At 37.2% G+C, this 10,261-nt stretch overlaps 1 long non-coding RNA gene across 1 annotated transcript; it reads right to left on the reverse strand.

Annotated features, from left to right (window-relative positions):
- Positions 1-1,663: 1,663 nt before the first annotated feature.
- Positions 1,664-9,922, reverse strand: LOC125322407. Its single transcript, XR_007201981.1, has 3 exons — positions 9,810-9,922; positions 9,283-9,476; positions 1,664-1,949 (listed from the first exon to the last, which is right to left on the reverse strand). It is a non-coding gene; the product is annotated as an uncharacterized LOC125322407 (long non-coding RNA).
- Positions 9,923-10,261: the final 339 nt, after the last annotated feature.

The following is a 10,261-nucleotide window of genomic DNA, read 5'->3' on the forward strand; positions in this document are numbered from 1 at the left end:
CTTCCAGTAATTTTTTTCCCTGTCTCTTAATAGGTTGCAATTTAGCAAAGTCCTTCAAACATGAAAATTCTCCTGTATGTTTAAATTCTGTATTTCCCCAGTATTTTGGAGAATAAGTCAATGTCTGAAGAGCTCTGCTTAAGCCCATGTTCAAAATTAAGCCTACGCTGTAGTGTTTTACTGAATTAATAATGTCCATTTGACCCATATCTCTGTTCTAAAGCCACTAGGAAGTAAGCACTCACGCTACTTGAGTTTTTTTCAAATCTCTTACATCAGAATCCTGACTTAATGTCTCCTAGAGAATTTTTCTTTCCATTTTTATATTTTCACAGTTTCTTTAATATTTCTTATGTAATGAAATCAAAAGATCATGCTTTGTTCCACATACTGACTCACAGCGCTAGAGAAGCTACCCTATGTCCTCCGAGGTTCCACATGGAATCCAGAACATCTGTCTTGTGTTTAGGGTGTGGGTTTTGGTTTTTTATCATAACCAGATGTTCCCGGGTGGTTTCAGGAAATCCACCTTCCAATTTTTTATGGTATTTTTTTCCTCCTTGGTATTTTACACAAAAGTATGTCATGTTCCTGAATTGTACTATGCTGACTTCAAGTCTCCTTGCAGTTTAACTTCCTTCTGTCTATTTGCTGATACCCTTATTTTGATGTAGCTGTCAAATTTGATCAATGACAAATGTAACAGCTCTTTTAAAATGATCACAAGATCTTAAACACTAAGGGTCATAGTACTGCTCAATGTATTAACCTCAGCTCTCTGTATGACAGAATTTCCAATGTATTATGTGATACTGGCTGCTTTGATTCCAGCATAAATCAAGTATGTAGCAGTACAGCACATGCATTATGGAATTTCACATGTAAGGAAACACCTGTTAGGTTTTTTTCCTTTTCTTTTTAACTATATGACAATAGGCTACACTGACTTGCAATAAAAGCATATTTTTTTTAATATTTCAAATTATAGTTCCATTATAAATATTCATACAGGACTCATTTCAGACCTTAACAAATCCAGTACACTAGATGACTAAACAGGATTGATATTAGTATCATGTTTGTGGTTTTTTGTATGTTCAGACCCTTATGAGGTGAACCTTGCATGTGTCCATGCAGAATATTATATGAAAGTACATATTCACATTTCTTCAAGCCAGCTCAACAACCAAAAGTAGGTACATTAGTGCAGTTCCTGAGTTTGGATAACTCAGCTGGAGCAGAACATCAGAAAACTAGAAGTTTCTGGCACACAAGTGGTCTGAGAAGAATTAGTTCAGCTATCTCTGCATGACAATGTGCAGTGCTAAATGCCTGTAGCTACTGCTAGCAGTACTTCCATGGATTCCCATCTTCTCTAATTGGTGGTGTGTGTGTGTGTATTGCCAGTAGTCCCCATACAAAACTTCATACCTTTTGAAAGTAAAGGGGAAGAGGAGCAAGAAGGAGGCAGATTTAAGAAACTATCCAGATTTCAGTACTTTCTTCTGACAAAATTCAAACACTTCCCTTTGGACTAGAGGAGCTTATTCACAGTGCTACTCTTAACAAGTTCTTATTTTTGCTAAAATCAAAATGATCAAGCAACGAAAAGAGAAAAGTAAACACTTAAAAACACCTTTTTTAAAACACATTATCTACACTTCCAAAGAACAAGCAGAGACAAGCATAGCATCTGACAGTTCAGGTCAATTGTCAGAAAAGCTGACTGAGTCTCAGTGGCAGCAGGAGCCAGGGCCCTCTTCTCTTTAAGTACCAGATCAGCTTCCATACACAATCATGCTTCTGCTGGCTTTTCAGGCAGCTGACAAGTGCATTAATCCCACAAGATGAACTTTCCATACCATTTCCACAGCAGCACCATCATGAATGACCCGAACCCCATCATTATCGTCCTCTTCTTACTCCTGGGTGTCCTTCTGCATTCAAGTCTAAATGAAAAAGATCAGTTACTTTTCACTTAGTTTGCAATAATTTATCTTTAGCATTCATAGGGCTCTGACACCTCATTCTATTCTTCAGCCCTGCAAATTCTTCACAAAGTACTGAGGTAAATAATGTGCTAATGCAATGTTGCTGTTGCAAAGTATTTACTATTTTTGTTAGCCCTAAAGAAAGTGCTGACAGATCACTATGTGCATTTCTCTGTGCCATACAATCAAATTTGTGTCAGGTAAATGAGATAATTTCAGTATAATCTCACCTGGAGAAAGACTGGACCACGATGGTCATTGTTAGTCATTCGAGATTTCTTGTTCTCTCAATCAATAGTTCTCCTTATTGAACACTTGAATATACAATTATGTAATATTTTTATTCTTAGAATTCTTCATCGAGTGAGCAGTGTCCTAGGGAGGGACATTTTATTTTGCTCTCCTTCATCATGTACATCAGCAGTTCCTTATTCAACAGTTCTTAAACAACATAGGAGAAATTGTATTTGACGTTCCAAAGCTCATAATCTGGGATACAGCACTTCCACAAGTAGGGTCCCAGAAAGATAATGAGCGGAACCAAGAGAAAGGAGTGAAAAGGTCCACCTCCTCTTGTCATCAAGGATATCAGAAGTCCTGAGGCATTATCTTTGCTGTCTCACTCATCACAGCCCCTAGGGATGGACTTGAAATGGTGATTTGGAGTTTAGAAGAACACTGATGAGCTGAGTCTCCGAGCTCTGCCTGTCTGACACCATTAACTTCTTTGCACCCTAGCTCATTACCATCGTAGCAGTTCTACCTTACACAGTGTCTGCCACTCTTCACGTGAACTGGTAACATACACAGCAATTGCTCAGAAGAGAATAATTGTGAAAAATCAGCATTTTGTCAATGTAAGGTAGAAGTCAGACACAGCAAGGTCTGAAGTGCAGTAAGATTTTTTACAGCATCTATGTTGTTTTCAGTCCATGAGATAGAGGGGTGCAATGGTGTGGGGACAGGGAGGACAGGACAGAACTCACTGTGCCTTCTGCCTCTCTTGTAGGTGAAAGCAGTCTCTACAGCGGGGAGAGGGGACAGAAAGTCACTCCAATTCCACTGACAACAGTGGAATTCAGATCACTGAAAATGAGATCATAGGGAAATGTGGAAAAGCTTGAACAATCTTCCTTATCTACTCTAAAATGCATGCTCTAGCAAAGTCAGTCTCAAGTTCCCCAACAAAATCTAACAAAATAAATAGATAGGGTCTTTAAGAAATACCATGGTTATCATCTCTCTCTGCACCACTCAGGAATCTGGTGGGAGGTACCAATTTGTGATGGTCTCCCAGTTAACAACTTGAAATTGCAGTAGGAGGTGGTAAAACAGTGTTCACCACACTAGTTCCAAAGCGTTCCTTAGCCTGCTTCACACTGTTGAGCTAGCTGAAGAAACTCTTTAGAATCCAGTGAAGCAGCTGTCTCCTAACATGCCAATGAAGACATGACACTGCATTTCCTTAACTGTTTTGGGGTTCATATGTGAATTACCAAGGTATTATTATATTAAAAAATAAGTCTTACATGCAGTGATCGAGCTCTCAGCCTGAACGAGTATGCCAAGTCAGACAGAGCAATAGGTCCTCTCACCATGGGCATGGAACATGAGAAATGCCATACACTACTGGCAGATTTTTTTAAGGATCATAGAGATGTCTCCTGCTGTGCAGGTTGGTTTTATGTCCAGCCTCAAGGAAAGATTTGTAATCTAGGAATCTCTCCTGGGATAGGATGAGAGGCTTTCATGTGGCAGCTGCCCAAGGCTATCTAAGGTAGAATTACCTCACACTTTTCTACTTACAATTTTTATTTTATACAGCAATAAAAAAAAAGATATAAGGAAGAAATCTCCTTAAGAAGCTGCAGAGAAAGGATTTGGTTGATTCATGGTCCCATTCAGTCTCAAATATGGAAATTAAATTCTAATAAGAAGATGATTTGAGCAGAAGAAAAAGCTGAATCGTATTTCTTCTGTTACCTTGAGAACAGCTCACAGGGACTAGACTAACAAAGCTAAAATCTAGTAAAATCACACCCCTGGTAATCTGTTCTTCTGTGTGCCAAAGCAACGAATTTTGTCTTGTCAAGCAGCTGTCTCTCAGATACATATGTTCTATTTTTAAGCAATTACAGAGAGTTTTGGATACAATTTATTGTTATAAAATTTTTATTGGATGTATAAATTGAAAGGCTGTTCTCTGTTGAACTATAAAAATAAGTGTAAGCATAAAAGAAAAAAATTGAATAAATGAGATATATATATTGGGTATTAGAAAGGCAAGTTTATAAAAAAAGCAGAATAATAAGGACTGGAATTGGACCAAAGGACAGAAATAAGTAATTACTAGTCAGGGTATAGGTAATTGCCTGTCTTCCAAAGAAGGTATTTGAGCCCAGCAGCAGTAAATGGAAAATGCACCACAACCACATTTGTGGATTATTTGTCAATCATAAAAAAAAAGCTACATTCTTAGGCAGTTGCCAGTATGTTCTGTGAACAAAGAGTATACTGAAGAAGAGTTTTGAATATGACAAGCTTTATGTGAGAAGAAGGAAACCTGACATTTTGACTTCACTGAGGAATTATGATGCATGAGGGAAGATGTAGTCTGACTAGAAACAAGAGAACCTAAATAATACAGTAACTAGAACCACTAAGAAATATTTCCTGACCAAAATATTTCAGAGTTTTGACTAACATAAATCACTAAAATGTCAAAGTTTTCCACAGAAATTAAAAAACATGTTCTGACCTCTAGAATGTCAAAGGATTAAAGGGAATTCTTTCTCCTGTGTGTCTGAATTAATGCAGAACTAAAATATACTTTTTCTTCATATATTGTGATTTTCAGTATACATTCACTAGAGTCACAGAAAGGATTGCAGACATCCTTCCTTCATGCTCCATATTTCAGAAACTGCTCCTTAAAAACTGCCATCAGAACCATAAATGAACAAACGGTTATGCAGCAAAACGTGGCTTTCATATAACTTTAGATATGTCTTGTGTTTCTAATAATAATGAGTCTTTAGGTGCTCCTCAGACACAAAACAAAAATATATCTTACAGAATTGCAAGTTTCATGTCATTAGACAGGAGGATACCATATGGGCAAAAAGAATCAATTGATTACTTAAGTTATTTCAAAGCTGCATCTAAGTCATTAAAAAACACTAAAATCAGATCTCACTTGCAGGAAGCTTTTAAGGATAGAGCTTGGAGTTTGTAAAATATATGCAGGAATGATTATGTGATGATGACTTATTTAAAATATCTCTTAAGCATCTTTTCCTTTGCTTTCACATTAGTTAATCTCACGAAGATTCAGTTGTAATTTTGAGCCATTTCTCAAAAAATATCTTTATCTTCGAGAACTTCATCAAGTCACTACAAAGCTCATAAATTCAATCAAAAAATACAGTGTATTTCTTGGCTCTGGTACACTCTTTGTTTAACTCAATAGAAAACTTCTCAGGCCTCTGGGGGCAGTGAATCATGGCCTGCAGAACTACAAGGTGCCCTTAAGACAATATGGGTTGCAATGAAAGCCAGCAAAGCAAGCAAAATTTGTCCAATAAGCCACACAAATTAAGCTTCGCTGGTAAAAATCTGATTTAAGTTTCCTTGTACTTTACTGAATGACGTCTCTACCCTACTAACAAGAATTAGCACATAAAAATCCAATATTTGCAAGTTTTTGCATACTAATAAATTAAAATTCAGATGCAGATAATGTTGTAAATGTATATTCAGAAAAGAAATAGAGAACTGCATGGACTTGCAGGATATTTGATAAACCAAAGTTTATTTGTCTGGGGGTTTTTTTTAATTTTAACAGTTGTAACTAAGTTTCTTAAATTCTTAAATTATCAGTTTTCAGTCCCCATGTACAATCCAGGCTTCCCCAAACACCTACCACTGTAAAACACCATACTCAGTCCAAAATCCTGCAGCTTTCTCCAATATCAGGAAAGCAAAGGTAAAAACAAAGTGAGTTATTAACACAGCTTACAGCCGTAAAGTAAGGGTTGCTGGCAAAAATGCACAGCATAATCCACTGAAACTACTGGTCACACAGCAAGTATCAACCACCTCTACATCCCTCTTCCCATTTTCTGTCTTTAGAGAGAAAGAAACAATTCATTGCTAAAAAGAGCTGTGTCCAGCATTCATCCTGGCGTTGACTAAAATGGCTCAAACCGCTGTCATGCCTTGATATATGATTCAGATCCTGTATTATAAGGAGGCTGATAGAGAGTGGAAATAAGCATCAAATCTTAGGTCAATTTTGGAAGCTTAAGCCTGAATTTCCTGACTTTAGTTGCTTTGAAGATAATTATTAGCCTCTTGTAGTTATTATAAATATTTTCATAACATCCAGATTTCCTGATTCCACCCTGAAAGAAAGAAGGAAATGCCAACAATTAGGAGAATTGGCATTTACTAATGGAGCAAATGGCTCCATTAGTAAATGCCAAATTACTACAGTAAACATGAGCTGGATAAGTGAAGTTTTAAATGCTGATCCAAAGCAAATGTAAACTCTGAATTTTCTGAGATTTACTCTTCATTGGAATTTCTTCTCACGCATTTCAGTTGTAAACTTTCTTACAAACTCAAAACAGCCTGTTGAAGTGATAGCCCAATAGTGAAAGTAAAAAGTGTATTTTGTTTAGCAGCTTATGATATAGGCATGTAGTGTGAGAGGGTAAAAAGAACAGAAGTGCTGTGTATCAGACTGGAGCCACAGGGAGGAAAAGTGAATGTGTGCTTAGAAACAAGAATTTTGTAATATGAACGTATTACATGCAAGACATGCTTTAAGAAAATCCCAGGTTTTCAATGAAACTTCCTTCAGTTCAAAAAGAGCCCTCAGGTTTAACAATCTGTCAGAGCTAATATTATATATGTGACCTTAAATATTCATTGAGTTTGTAGAGATTTCATCTCCTTTTGCATTTATCAAGAATTATTCATAATATGGCAGTTTCTGTCATAATTCAGACACTTTAGGCCAAAAAATGTAGAAAGAAAACTAAAGCCCAAAAGAGAAAATGACAGCTACAGTGATGGAATGGGGATAAGTGATAGTTTTAAAGAAACTCACTGTACATCTATAATTTTCCCTTTTAACACCTTATCTTTAAGCTATACTTCATTTAAGATGTCGACACAGCTTGATGTGAAGTGCATAATTTATTGAATGCTGACTTTCTTGTATGATTTATTTTGTTGTTTTGCAAGTCAAGCACAATCTTTCGACTCTATGTCTTACTCGTAACATACTAAATAAACCCCTTTGTGTTTACTGGAGCAGTGATCAAAACATGAACATTATATGCCACATCTAGTTTAAAGCATAAATATGAGAGCCAATTTGCCTAAAATCAAATCACTCATCCAGAAGGCACAGCATCAAAGAGTTTTGATTAGATTTTACAAGATAGCACAGGGCACTTCACAGGACATTCAACATACCAATGCAAATTTGCTTTGCCTTTTGCATCACTCTGTATTTCCTGATCAGTAGTTCTACCTTATTTTATGAGGTGATAAAGTCGACAAAAAGGAGATTAGAGAGATCTAGATGGAAACCTGTACTGTGACACTTGGCTGTTTAATTAATATTTGTCATCTGTATTACATCAAGATGGAGAAAGATACATATTCCTTATTTCCATAATGCAGTGCCTCTTCAAAACCAATGACTAGAAATGTTTTTATAAGTGATGAAGAAATAAGTAAAATGGATGTACCTTGTGACAAAGAAAATTCAGCGATAAACCATAAAAAATAGGTTCAGAAATTGTTTGTAATATTTGGCATACAATTCATACCAAAGATCTAGGCACATAAAATTACTTTTCTAGGCTCATTATTACCAATTGCAGGATTTATAATTATAAACTGTAGGCCTTTATTTGAGGATGTTTTTTACCCACAAGTGTGTCCATAGTGAAATAAACCTCATCAAATCCTTTTATGCAGAGGTAATATGAAGGACAGGCAAAACCTTTACAAGCAAACAGCTTTATAATTAAGGAATATTTCCTATACCTAGAAATATAGCCATATATTTCTCTCTGTTCATCTCTCTCTCTTCCAGATGACCACTAGTATCCATCTACAAAGATACCTACTACACATCACATCTGGCTCAGCTGAAGGACCTATGTCTTACACTTCTCCCTTCTAACAGTATCAAATGTCTGCTCCTCATGCAGCTCTTAAAAGCTGTTTGGTGCTTTGTGATTGTGACTTTTCTGATAGCATCATGAGAAGTTTGCCCTTATGGAAAGAAATTAGGTATTAGATAATTAGTTTGAAGAAAATATTAGATACCAGATCGTCAGTTGGAAAGATATTCATGAAAAGTTTGTGATACACTAAAAAGAAAAAAAAAAAAAAAAAAAGTCAGCATTATAGTCATTCAATACCAATTCACCCAGGAATAGGTTTGTCCCTTCTTTTTTCCCCCTCAAAGGACCCTCTCTGTACCCAGGCCTCTCCCATTACAAGCCCACCCTCTGTATCCCAGCACTCCCCAGCCTGGAGCAGGACTGCACCCTTCTGTCCCCATATCACTGCAGTGCCTTTCTCCTTTTCCCCCTTCAACACACACCGGCAGCATGAACTAAAAGGTTGGGCTCTTCAGAATATTTTTGCCCCAAAAATCAACGACTGCAGTGGAATTAGAATAATCAGCATTTCCAATTGATCAAACTGGTAGTTTTATTTCCTCATTAGAAGACCTGTTTTTCTACCATTAGAGTCCAATAGAGATGGACAGACAGACATGAATATAATTAAAAGCAGGAAAAAGTAAACTACAGAAAACAAGAAATAAATTTACACAAAATAAGAAACCTTTTGTATTCTCTGTCAGTTCTTGTTGATGTGAAACATCACTGGAACTCAAGTATACATGTTTAATAAGATAAAAACTAAATAATAGTTTAATAAAACTTTAGTGTATTTTGAAAGGTAATTATTCTATGTCTGTATGTGATTGTGTGAAGTATGAAATAACAAACTATTCAGACTCCTCTTATTTAAGCAGGAAAAGAAGTAGAAGGAAATAGTAGTAGCTGCTGTCTTCCGGGTATAGGCTTCTGGTGTAGTTCAGACACAGTAAGTAATGTGACATTATAACCAGAGACATAACAAGAATCAGCTTGGACTATAAAAAAGCTCTCTAGTTTCTCAAAACAAACCAGTCTTCTTTGGATGTGTGCACAGCCTGCTGCTCTTTAAATCTTCAGAGCACTGAAAACATGGCATTTACCTCCCAAAATCCAGCCGTGTTTGTCCTGAGAAATAGAAGCACTCCTATATAGACAAAACTGTGTTGTCTGTGACTGAGTTTCTTCATTCAGGCTGAGCAATTGTTGAGTATTCTCGAAGGCTTCACAGAGACACTGACTGCATTCAACACTGACCGCATTAAGTTGACACAATCATTTGTCCACTTTGCACTGTCTACAAGAAAAGAAACCACAATAGGTATTGGGATTAAAGAATTCAACTCTGCTGGTCTATTTACACCAGATAGATAGAGTATCTGGAGTATCTGGAATCAGCACATTTCTGCTGTAAGAATAAAAATCCAAAGATCTTCCAATGCCATCCTGGCAAGTGTTTCTCCCACTAGGTACTTGACATGACAGAACAGACTGAGGTTCAAAGCAAGGTCTGGGCTTCAATCCAGCTGTCCAAAGCATCCTTCAAAAGCCACCAGAGTTGCACAGCTCACCCTCTGCCCAATTCTCCCTCCAACAAAAAAGAAAAGGATCACAACATGCAGGTCCTTACCGCTGAGAAGCAATAATCCATCCAAATCAGCCATATAATGCAAGATGGCATTGTGGGAAAGAGAACAAAGCAAGAAAGAACAGTCACCTGTTGCTGCATGTTCCGAGCTTCCCCTCCCCCTCCCCAAGACATTTGCCTCTGCCACGTGCTCCGAGCTCCTTTGTTCCAAGCACCGGCAAAACCAAATGTAACTCAAACTCTTTAGCAGTGTCTGATTGGCCGGTCACCTCAGGTCCGCCCCCAGTCCTCCCCTTTCCCCTTCTCCGAATAAAAGACAGGATCAAGGAAGGCCCTGCCTCTTTTGGCTCTGCAACTCTTTCTGCGAACATCTGTGTGCTTCTGTTTCTTTGAAAGTTTCTAATTGCGGGAAATTAAGCAGGCTAAGAGCTGTATTTCTCCCTCTTTGCTTCTGCTGGTGGTATCAGGTTTGCAGCTAATACATTTACTGCTTT

Source organism: Corvus hawaiiensis, chromosome 3 (genome assembly GCF_020740725.1).
Source record: "Corvus hawaiiensis isolate bCorHaw1 chromosome 3, bCorHaw1.pri.cur, whole genome shotgun sequence".
NCBI lineage: Eukaryota > Metazoa > Chordata > Aves > Passeriformes > Corvidae > Corvus > Corvus hawaiiensis.